Below are 13,217 nucleotides of genomic sequence, written 5' to 3' on the forward strand. Positions count from 1 at the left end.
TATCTAGAACTTGAGTCAAAAAAAAAAAAAAAAGTGAGCAGCTCTTTATGGATGTTGATGATTCTCAGAGTGGAATCTTATCGACTGATTGTTTGGAAGAACAGCTTCTCATACCCTCCAAAATTAGTTTAAATGTATGTGGGGCAGAGTCTGTGTGCATGTTATTAGATTAGATAGCGGATGGCATGGTTTTCCCAATGCTTTAAGACAACACAACATGTCCCTCTGAAGGTAATTTATTGCTATTCTTCAGGTTAATGTTTTTAATATCTGAATATTTGTTACTGCCAGATAGGTAATGTTTACATAAATCAATTGTGCCATTTTATTATGCATTTATAATAAAGTCTAGGTTTTCACTTGCCCCTTGAGTTTAAACTGTCAGAATTGACTTTTTAAAAATGTTACTATCTTCTTCCATTCCTGCATTGACTGAAACAAAAATGGATGTGGTCTTTTGTAAATATGGCTGTCTAGGGGGCTTCATGCTTCTCTGGAATTCACCTCAGTGCACTAGAGACCTCCATGCATGCTCAGTTAAGAATTTTCAAGTATCTAAAAATCTTCTCAACGCAGAGGAGGTGAAAGAAGTGCCTATCATTTTTTGAGATCTAGGCACATGTTTAAGGGATAGAAAATTAGTACTAGTTACCTAGAAAACTTCACAAAGGCACAAAAGAAAAATGCTTTCTGCATTGGCCTGAAATGTATTAGTCCTGTTTGTGCAATAATGGTTGATTGGCTTGAAATCAAAAGGTAGAAATAAAAACAAAAGCCATCAATTTTGCATGCATCGAGATGCAAGTAGTGTTTCTATGAAGATCAATATCCTCACCAAAGGAACATTAACAGGACAGTTCCTAGGAGTGTTGTCTACAAGAGTCCTAGAGACTAATCACAATGCTAAACTGAGGAACAGTCTCAGTTTAACACAGCCAATTAGGAACCGTGTATTAAGAATTAACTGGGTAGGTTGGCTAAGCAGTAGAAGCATTCCTTGCTTTCTCTCAGACTTCACTCCGTCTTCACAAGACTGAAGGTGAGAAGGAAGTCAGGAGAAAGAGAGATGTCACAGCAACCCAGAATAAACAGCCCAAATGATGACAAGGATGTGAGGAAAAGGAACCTTTATTTCCTGTTGGGCTTGGGGGAATATAAATTAGTGTAGCTACTGTGAAAATCAGTAAGGAGGTGCCTCAAAAAGCTAAAATTGGAACTATGAAATGATCTAGTCATCCTACTTTTGGATATATCTAAGACTGAAATTTACATTCCACAAGAGAATCTGAAGGTTCTACAATGACCATGCTTCCAGCACTTTCTAGGTTAGTGATGTTGTTGACACTGGGGAGAGGATGAATCAGGACAAAGGAGGAAGAACTCTTTGAGCCAGCCTCTCCAGGGAGGTAATTTAAGTACGAATGTCCTCATAGGCTCACAGAGTTGAATGCTTAGTCACCAGGGAGTGGAACTCTTTGAAAGGATTAGAAGGATTAGGATCAGAAGGTGTGGCCTTGTTGGAGGAAGCATGTCATTGGGACTTTGAGGTTTCAAAAGTCCATGATAGGCCCAGTCTCTTTCTGCCTGCTACATGTGGATCAGAAATAGCTCTTGGTTACTTCTGCAGCACCATGCCTTCAGGCTGCCATGATTCCTGCCACGATGGTAATGAACTCATCTCTGATACTGGAAGCAAGCCCCTGATTAGATGCTTAAAAAAAAAAAAAGAGTTGCCTTGGTCATAGTGTCTCTGCACAGCAACATAACAGTGACTGGGACATCACTTGCCATCTGTGATCTAGTTCCCAGAGAAGGCCTTCATGTTCAGACCTGATCATCTCACACGATCAGGCAGTTTTTAGTTGCCTTTTCCTCTCCTACCATCATAACAGTAGGCATTCCAGAATAAATTACCAGTCGCCAGTACTGCCCACACAGAGGAAGCATTTTTAACAAAAACAGGCATTTGTTAAAATGTGCCTCCCTTATATCTTCACTCTTTCAAATGGTAAGAAGGAAATGAGTTATAAGGGAATTTGCATTTATCAGACTCACTGTATGTGGTGGGACTATCTCTCCAAAGTTGCCTCATGCTTCATCAACTAAGTAGATGGCTGGTATCCATGAAGAGATGCCCCAGCTTGTAGTTGCCTGGGGTACTCAACCCAGACACAGTGCGCAGGAGACAAAGGGAACAGCGAGATAGCTCATTTAAATTCTGGAGATTTGAGGAAACATTTTTTTTTTTAGCTGACAACATTTGGGGTGTCTAGTGGGAGGGTCTTCTGATCTCTAGTGTCTATGTGTCCTTCTCCCATTTAGGTCTCTTACAGCAGAATTCATAGATGTAAACAGGTAGTAATGATTAATAAGAAAAAAAAAACCAGCTGTCTAGGACATAGGAATATGGCTATGTTATTACTATAGCCTTTCCTGATAATCATGCATCTAGAAAATTATTGCTTGCCTGTATGTTAGTTTGCAGTATTTCTTTTCTCACCCTCATCCTCATCATCCCATTCAGAAGGCCTGGATACAACATCCTCTGGAATCCCTCTACGAAGGTGCCCATTTACCCAGCCTCTCCACTGTTCCTACGAATGGCTTACTTCTGCAGAAGAATATTAAACACTAAGTCTTGTGTAGATTCATTATCCAACAACAGAGTATTCAAAGCTGTGAAGAAGACTCTGAAACATCAAGTGGGGAAGAGGAGGGGATGTGGGAAGGGACAGTTAAAATCAAGGGACATTTAAGGGTAATATGGAAACTAAATACAGTAGAAGTTTCTCATATATATATACGTATATATATATATATATATGAAGATGATAATCTTTGTTAGGGTTTCTCTTGCTGTGAAGAGACACCATGACTATGGTAACTCATAAGAAAAGCATTTAATTGAGGGGGCTTACTTACAGTTTCAGAGGTTCAGTCCATTATCATCATGGCAGAGAACAGGTTGGCATGCAGGCTGACATTCTGCTGGAAAAATAGCCAAGAGTCCTAAATCTTGCAGGCAACAGGAAGTTGACTGAGACACTGGGTGGCATCCTGAGCATAGGAAACCTCAAAGCCTACCCCCACAGTGACACACTTCCTCCAACAAGGCCACACCTCCTAATAGTGCCACTCCCTATGAAATTATGAGGGCCAATTACATTCAAAATACCATGGTGATCTAAAAGAAATTGCCAAATAATGGGGGAAACAGAGCCCCAACTGGACATCTCTTGTTACCATTAAGCTTCCAGTACTGGTGGGAATAGATTACATTTAATTGAATTGTTGACCAAAAGGGTCCCAATAGGAACTCTCCCCCAAAAGCCAGGCTGTTGCCAAGACTATAGGTTGTTCTCCATAAACTGACTACAAGACCCCATTGCTCAAGACAGGGCCCACAAACTTATTGAACATAGAGAAATAGAGCTTGTGCCTACATTGTCCTTTCACCCCTATGTGCTGTTGCCTTTGATATAGGAAGGTACTCTGTGTGCTACCAAAGGAAAAATATAAATGCCAACCCAGTTATAAACTCTTTGATTCACACTGGTGTCCTACCTGCAAGATAGGGTAGTGTGATAGTGGCACAAAGGTTGTGGGAATAACCAACCAATATCTGACTAGACTTGAGGCCTACTCCACAAGATTGAACCCATACTGAACACTGCTTGGATGACTGAGAACCCAAGACTAGATAGCCCAGGGACCTGGGGTAAAACCAAATACTGCTGTTCTTCTGTAAGAACACAATGATTCCAAATGACATTCTGCTATACTTGTTGATCAGTGCCTTGTGCAGCCATCATCAGAGAGGCTTCCTGTTGTTGTTGCTTTTTACTCTTTACTCTTTGGGGGGCCTGCCACCCAGCTCCCCCAAAAATCACACAGAGGCTTATTCTTTCTTATAATTGCCCAGCCTTAGCTTGGATTATTTCTAGCCAGCTTTTCTTAAATTATCCCATCTACCTTTTGTCTCTGGGCTTTTTCCTTTTCTTACCTCTGTAATCTAACTTTCACTCTTACTCCATGGCTGGCTGGCTGGCCCCCCTTTTTTCTCACTCCTCCATCCTCTCTTTTTCTCCTATTTATTCTCTCTGCCTGCCAGCACCTCCTATCCTTTCTCCTGCCTTGCTATTGGCCATTTAGCTCTTTATTTTTCAAAATCAGGTATTTTAGGCAGGCAAAGAAACACAGCTTCAAAGAGTTAAACAAATGTGACATGAGAACACAACACAACTTTGCATCATGAAAAAGATGTTCCACAGCATAAACAAATGCAACACATCTCAAAATAACATTCTACAACAGCTTCTTCATACAATAGAAGGGAGAAAGACAGGGACTTACATCAAGACATTATGCAGAGTGAGACTTCTTGGAATTCTCAGCCCTCAGTGTGGCCTCTATCAAGTTTTTCTCCATGGGGAACCCTGTAGAAGAGGAGGCAGAAAAGGTCTACGCGCCAGAGGGAATGGAGGACACCAAGAAAACAAGACCCTCTATATTGACAGGATTGTCACACATATTTACTGACAGAGACTGAGGCAGTGTGCACAAGGCCTGCATGAGTCTGCACCAGTTGGGGTCCTAGAGCTGAAAGGAAAAGTGAATACTTTCCCCCATCCCTAACCTAGAAGTTATCTGAAATTGATAATCACTTTAAAATGAAAAGTTGGTTTTCTTCAAGGGAATCGGAGAGACAAACTACTCTTAAGCTTGTAGGTTACACGCCCAGCAGTAGATGGCCAGCAGAAAACAAATTTAACGGCATCTTTGTTTCTTGTCTCTTAATGTTGTATCAGGGCTCTAAATTTTTTTTAACTTTTTTTACTTATATATTTTTCTATCTTTTTAACCCTATAGATCCTTTGTGTATTTATTACGGCTTTAAGTTTAATATTTTTATGAGATTCCTGAGTATGCAAACGAGTATTTCTGCATCTATATCTGTTTCTTCACATCTTTTCTTTTTGTTTGTTTGTTTTATTCTGATATGTTAGTTTTTGATATTATATTATAATATAATAATCTCTTAGAAGCTTGACTAATTTTAACGAGAGATAGAAAGTGGGTGGATCTGGATGGGAGAAGTAGGGAGGATCTGGGAGGAGTAGATGGAGGGGAAACCATAATCAGGATATATTATGTGAAAACAAAAATCTACTTCCAATGAAAGGAACACAAAAACAAAAGTGACTTTAACTTGTAATATTTTATCTTTTTTTTGAGATTATAATATATCATTTCTCCCTTCCTCCCCGCCCCCAACCCTCCTATATATCCCTTCATGCTCTCTTTCAAATTCAAAACCTCTGTTTTTCATTACTTGGCAACCAGGTAAGAGCAGGAACAATAGTCTGCTTTAGAGAGGAATACATCATTGGTTATCCAATACCAAGCAATCAGCCCTGAAAACACACATACAATAACAATATACAGACTTGATAGATTGTACTGACGGAGTGTTTCTATAAAGACAGTTTCATAGCCTTGTTTTTAGTGGTCTCAGCATACAGTTTTTCCAGGTCCCAATAACAGGGTCCTTCATACGGCTACATCTTCAGTTTTCTTTTGACCAGAAATAGGAACATGCCTTAAAATCTTTCTTCTTCTTTACTATCCATTGTCCACCCACCTCAATGTACATCAGTTATTTTAATTTCCAATTTGAAGAACAACAGAATATTTGATAAAAATTCTCAAATATCAGGACTTACCATCAAGAGATGTGGGCTAAATCCAGAAACCTAGGATGTTTTACTGCAAGGACCTTTGCTCACAGCCTGGGAGCACCATTCTATCCTTTGCTGTTTAAGTGTGGTGGGTGAACAATGATGTATGGTTGTTTTTTTTTTTTTTTTTCAGCTTCATTGTTTTCTACTTTAGAATTAAAAACAAAAACAAGCTAGATGTAGAATGCCAGGGAATCGTGCCACTGTTTTATTGTTACTGTATTTGAGTCTGAGCCTTTGTCTCTGTACATTTTTCTCTCTTATTGTAATTCAGTGATGGAGAACAACTATAATGTTGTTCCCATTGGGCAGCATTTTATCTTTGATAAATGAGGCTCACGGATGAGTTAATTTTCAAGGATACTTTGAATGCAAAATTGTTAGTTGCTTTCAATATTTGAGATTAGGTTTATTTTTGGAAATTATTTTTGTTGAGAAATTGAGAGATTGTTAGAATCCACATAATGAGTAGCCACCGTAACTGCACATATAAATGAAAGTTTACTTTCAAGTGCATTTCAAATACCCTGAGGAATCTAGGTATCTTGAAAAAACTGGGAACTGGTTTTCTTGGTAAAGGGAACACTCATTTGGGAACAAGCCATTATTCCCTACTTTGGCTGATGTATAATTTTGGCTATGTGTGCTGTGGTCCATTAGACAAAGTGCATACAAATAATCACAGTTGTGAGGGGAAAAGACAAAACAAACCTGGCTTCTCTGGAGTGCAAGGATTGAGGTAGATCTTACAGGAGTGGAGAGGAAGGCAGAAGGCTCACCATGTACTAAATGTCAAATGTCTGCTGTCTTGACTGCTCATCAAAACCTGACCAGGCAAATGTTATTATCCTTACTTTATGCTGAAAAAAAAAATTGGAGTTTAATGTACTTGTTTGAAGCCATGAAGATGGCAAGGAGCCCATCGAGATTTGATGCCAGACATAACTTAGACACCTATGGTCTTCCCCTTTCTAAGTGCTGATTCACACATTTCAGAGGATAAGTGACATGATTTGGAGCAAGAAGACCAGAAGTTCTCATCTTATCAGGCTCATTTATTCTCTAATTTGACTAATGTATAAGTCGATTCCAACAGCATCCAGCAGCAAATCTTGATAACTGAAAATTAACCACTTCTGTTCACAAGGTTACTTGGAGAACTGGGTCATTTGAAAGAGAGATGATCAGTGCCTGTCTTAGTTAGGATTTCTATTGCTGCAGCAAAATGCCATGACCAAAAAGCAAGTTGGGGAGGAAAGGGTTTATTTATTTAGCTTACACTTCCACAGTATTGCTCATCATCAAAGGAAGTTAGGACAGGAACTCAAACAGGGCAAGAACCTGAAGGTGGGAGCTGATGCAGAGACTATGGGGGTTACTGCTTACTGGCTTGCTCCCCAATGGCTTGCTCAGCCTGCTTTTTTATAGAACCCAGGACCACCAGCCCAAGGATAGCACTACCTATCTGGGTCCTCCCTTGTCAATCATTAATCTAAAAAATGCCCTACAGCTGGATCTTACAGAGGTATATTGAAGTTCCCTCCTTTCAGATGTCTGGTCTGTGTGTCAAGTTGACATAAAACTAGCCAGCATTGTACCTTAGAAGGATTAGATCCCATCATTGCTCCATCTTAACATAGCTCTTCCACTGCTATCAATAGCACAGCTGCACACGGATACAGTCTGCATTTAGTTTTAATGACTTTAGAGGTATAATTTGCATGTAATAAGACTCATATATTTAAATTGTGTGATATGGTAAGTTTTGACATACACTTGTTAACCATCATCAAAATTAAGATAAATACCTCTAAGCCATCTGTGTCAACTGTGGAGCTGTTACTTGCCATATGAATTTGCTTTTTACTTTTCAAAGTTCCTATAAGGGAATCACATAGTTTGTACTCCTTTATATCTGGATTCTTTAATTAGGATAAAGATTTAGACTCATAACAAGTTCCTTTCCCTCTTGCTGCTGAATAGCATCCAAAACATGGATATGGCATGATTCACTTGCCCATTTGCCTACTGATGAATGCTTTCAATTTTCTGACTATTACAATTAATGCTACTGTAAACTTTTATAAGCAAGTCTTTGCATGTGTATATTATTTCATTTCATACCTACTGTATAAGTGTGGTAGTAAATATCTGGGTCATGGAATTTTCATACTCAAATTTTTCTTACTCTTTCAAATGTTTCTATAATAGTGCCATGTTATAGTCCCATTGGCAACATATGTGGTTCCTGATTACTCCATCTCATCATCTCTTACCTGTTCAGATCCTCTGTAAAATAAGGGCATTTGTTTTTTCTTTAATTACTGTACTTTGAGAACTTTTCATATCGTGTATATATGAGGTCTGTCTATGAATGACTTACAATCAATTTCTATAACTTGGGGTCTCATTTTTTTTTAATTCTCAATAGTATCTGGCATGAATTCTTGAAGTCTGACTTACCAATCTTGTTCCCCGCTACGGTTTGTATGCTTGGCATAGGGTTTCTATTGCTGTAAAGAGACACTATGACCACAGCAACTCTCATTAGGAAATTATTTAATTGTGGCTGGCTTACAGTTTAGAAGTTTAGTCTGTCATAGCAAGAAGCATGGTGGCATGCAGACAGACATGGTGCTGGAGAGGTAGCTGAGATTTCTACATCTAGATCTACATGCAGTAGCAAGAGAGAGAGAGAGCTACTGGACCTGGCTTGAGCTTCTGAAACCTCAAAGCCCACCCTCAGTGACTCACTTCCTCCAACAAGGCCACACCTACTTGTACAAGGCCACACCTACTTGTACAAGGCCACACCTCCTGATAGTGCCACTCCCTGTGAACCTATGGGGGCCATTTTCATTCAGACCACCACAGCATAGTTTTCAAGTAATTGTTGTTTAGCTCAAAACCACAATAATTTCTTCCTGTTTTATACTGAATTTGGGTTACTGTATAAAAAGATGCAGTCAGATGAGTAATATATAAACAGTAGTAATTTATTTTTCACACTTCTGAAGTCTATAGAGTCTCGTAGATGGTGATTTCAATGTGTCCTCTTAAACATGGCCTAACCAGCTCTTCCAGGACTTCTTTATGGTTGTTTAATCCATAAAGTATGTGATTTATTTGGGAGCTGGGTGGCAGTTATGTGGAGACCTTATAACATAGTTAACCCCCAGAATTCATACTTCTTAATACCCTGGATGTTAATTTCTATTACATGAACTTCAGTGAGTCTACAAACATTCATACCAGAGCATTTAGTGTTACTGTTATGAGTAGGTGCTTCTGACCAAGATGACCTCAAAAGCATCATAGATCACTTTTTAAACAGAACAAATGCACTTCTCTCTGTGTGTGGTTGCATGCACAGTGCATTCCATAAATTCTAGGGCATGTCTTTCCTATTGTGCAATATACATTATATATTTGGAAAAATTTTGTTTGAAACATTTCCAGCAGATACTGAGGAAGAGGAATCTTTCCTTGTTTCACTCAAAGAGACCACATTTTGTGAATATGACACAGATTCTGATGTTCTGGGACCACTTACAGTTACATTTCTTTCATGGTCCTCCCCATTCTTACCATGCATAGGTAGATATAAATATTGGTAACTGTACTGCAGGAGACAGAAGCATGGTCTACCATGGATATTTGTTGGTACTAGTTTTAGCAGATCTTTCCCAGAGATATCTATTTTTTTTTTCTGTCAAAACCCAAAAGAATAGAAATTGAGCAAAGGACTGAAACAGCTTTTAAGAAAAACTGTATATTACTTGCCTTTCTTATTGCTATAACAAAATAGACAAAAAGCAACTTAAGGAAGATTTATTCTGGTTTAACAGTACAAGGGGACACATTTCATCATAGCAGGAAAGGGGCCAGCTGGTCACAGTGCATCTGCAGTCAGAAAGCAAAAGGTGAATGGGAAGTGTTATTCTCTCAAGGGTCAAAACAAATGGCCCACTTCTAGCAAGGCACCACCTCCAGAAGGGTCTACAGACTTCCCAAACTCACCAACTGGGGCCCAAGTGTCCAAACACATGAGCCTATGGCAGACATTTTCCATTCAATCGACAACAAAATATCTGGTGTAGTTTAACTTCACTCTCTGCAGTTACAAAATGAGGAAATTAGACATGTTGATTATCAAAATAATTTATAATTATCAGATGTCAGGATTCCATGTAAACCTCTATTATTGGTTGTTTTACTACTCTTTTGGGGGTTCTGCCACCCAGCTCCCAAATAAATCACATACTTAATATGAACATTCATATTCTTAATTATGAATGCCTGTCCTTAGCTTGGCTTAGTTTCTAGCCAGATTTTCTTAAATTATCCTGTCTACTTTTTGACTTTGGGTTTTTCTGTTCTCTTACTTCAGTAAATCTTACTCTTACTCTGTGAATTACTGTGTAGCTGGGTGGCTGGTCCCTGGAGGCCTCCTCCTTCTCTTGTGCCTTCTTCTCTTTCTCCTCCCAGATTTCTCCTTCTATAGCTTCTCTCTGCCTGCCAGCCCCACCTATCCTTTCTCCTGCCTTGCTATTGGCCATTCAGTTCTTTATTAGACCATCAGGTGTTTTAGACAGGCATAGTAACACAGCTTCACAGAGGGACAACATAATACAAAATAAGCAAAAGTAACACACCTTAAAATAATATTCCACAACAAACCTCTGTAAGGTTTTGTGTAAGGTTACTTGGTTAACAAAATAAGATTATTTAAAATTTTTCTTCTGAATTATTCCAAAGGTGAAGATAAGGGACTTAAATGATTTTCAATCTTTATTTAGAGCAGCACCATTTAAAAATCTGAAAATATTATTCTAGGTGAATATATTTTTGTGAGGTTTAAGCAATCTGTCTTCTTCACCCTCACTCCTTTTTACTAGTCGGGAAAGCAGTTCCTTTAGCGGCTGAAGTCCTGAGGGAGATCCTAGCTTTGCCACTCACATGACCCTGAGCTAGTAAATACATTTTTTCTTTACATTCTCTTTTTTATATATAATGGAAACGATAACATCTCCTTTCAAGATTATTAGATAGACTAACCAGAATTGTCATTTTCAATCATACCACAAGGGCATTTGCTCAGCTATGTTCCTATCATTGTAACTGTCTGTAATAGCCAGAACCTAGAAACAACCTAGATGCCCTTCAACTGAAGAATGGATAAAGAAAATATGGTACATATACACAATGGAGTACTACTCAGCAGAGAAAAACAATGACATCATGAGGTTTGCAGGCAAATGGATAGATCTAGAAAAAATCATCCTGAATGAGGTAACCCAGACTCAGAAGAACAAACATGGTATGTACTCACTTATAGGAGGATACTAGATGTAAAACAAAGATGACTAGACTGCTACACATGCCAGGGAGGCTACCTAGAAAATGGGACCCTAGGAAAGACCCAAGGATCACCCAATGACAGAGAAATGCATGAGATCTACATGAACAACCTGGACGTAAGTAAGGGTACTGAATGAAGGGCAAGGTTCGAGGGAAAGAGAGCTTAGGGGAGTGGGAAATCTCAGCTGGATCAAGAACAGAGAGGGAGAACAAGGAATAACAGACCATGATAAATGAAGACCACATGAGAACAGGAAGAAGCAAAGTACTAGAGAGGTCCCCAGAAATCCACAAAGATACCTTCACTGTAGATTACTGGCAATGGTTGAGAGAAAGCCCAAACTGACCTAGTCTGGTGATCAGATGGCCAAACACCCTAACTAGCGTGCTAGAACTCTCGTCCAATAACTGATGGAAGTGGATGCAGAGCTCCTCAGCCTGGCCCCAGGTGGAGCTCCAGGTGTCCAACTGTCGAGAAAGAGGAGGGATTGTATGAGCAAGAATTGTTGAGACCAAGATTGGAAAAAGCACAGGGACAAATAGCCACACTAAAGGAAACACATGAACTATGAACCAAAAGCTGTGGAGCCCCCAACTGGATCAGGTCCTCTGGACAAGTGAGACAGTTGAATAGCTTGAACTTTTTGGGAGGCACCCAGGCAGTGGGACCCAGACCTGTCCTTAGTGCATGAGCTGGCTGTTTGGAACATGGGGCTTATACAGGGACACTTTGCTCAGCCTGGAGTAGGGGACTGGACTTGCCTGGACTGAATCTAACATGTTGAGCTGAATCCCCAGAGGAGTCTTTGCCCTGGAAGAGATGGGAATGGAGGGGAGGGGCTGGGGGTAAAGCGGGGGTTGGGGTCAGGATGGGGGAGGACAGGGGGAACCCATGGCTGATATGTAAAATCAAATTAAATTATAAAAAAAATTTAAAAATAAAAACAAAAATTGAAAAAAAGAAAAAAAAGGTCTCAGTAGACTCTGATATCTATGTGTACATGCATCTCTCCAGTTATCATCTGTCTATCTATCTTCCCATCATTTAGATAAACTCATATTCTCCATGTTCAAGGAGCCAGTGGTATGATGGTTAGGGGTTTCTCACCACAGTAAAATGTCAACAAATGCAACAGCACTGAGGGAATCCTCTGTACCATTTAATCTTCCTGACATAATTGGGAAATTTATTTAGATTTTAGACCAGGAAGCAAACACATAAGTTAAGATTGATTCTATGTTATCATCTTTGAAGATTCCCCTCAATATATTTGGAGATATCTGAATTGATTTTTTCCCTCTATTATATATTCTAGAAAAAGGAAGAGGCCATTCTGATAATTTAGTTTATTTTTAATTTTTCCTCTTATTCCTCCAAGGTTCTCAATGCTATATTCCTATTTCTATTTGTAAAAGAGGACGCCTAAGAGCCGCACACATGAAGAAGCAGGCAGAGAATGTGAATCATTTTGGGTCCCTATTTCAGCAGAAGATTATCTCTCTGTTCTTCCTGACCTTGGCAAAGTTGGTGAGACATATTTTAAATACTAGTGTGTTTGATCTTTTTATTTATATTTCCTAAGTCTATATAGAAGCCTTATTCCAGAACCTCCAAAGCAATTCATTGCCATTATTAGTCAGTAGACTCAGGCACAGGGCAGGTGGTCATTATCTGCCTTGCTCATGTGAGAGAACTGCAAGTCCGCCTGATGTTTCCCAATCTTCCGGGGAAGATTCAAGCTCAAATCTCAGTTGTTTGCCCAGAATCAGCACTTTCAACAGTACTGATTTTTTTTTTTAAGTTGAAAAAAAAAACATTTGGGCTCATGAACAGCAAGAACAGGCTTACAATACTAACATTCAAATTGATGGGGTCACAGAGACTTATTCTTACTCATGAATGCGGGGCTTTAACTTAGCTTGTTTCTGTCCAGCTTTTTTTTTTTTTTTAACTTAAATTATCTCCTTTCTCTTTAACTACATTTTACCTCTGGGCTTTTTTAACCTTTCTTTATTTTATATATCTTTCTTCTTACTCCGTGGCTTTCTGTGTGGCTGGGTAGCTGGTCCCTAGCATCCTCTGCTCCTCCTCCTTTTCTTGCCCCTCCCCTTTCTCTT

The sequence above is a fragment of the Onychomys torridus genome, chromosome 15, assembly GCF_903995425.1.
Source record: "Onychomys torridus chromosome 15, mOncTor1.1, whole genome shotgun sequence".
Lineage (NCBI taxonomy): Eukaryota > Metazoa > Chordata > Mammalia > Rodentia > Cricetidae > Onychomys > Onychomys torridus.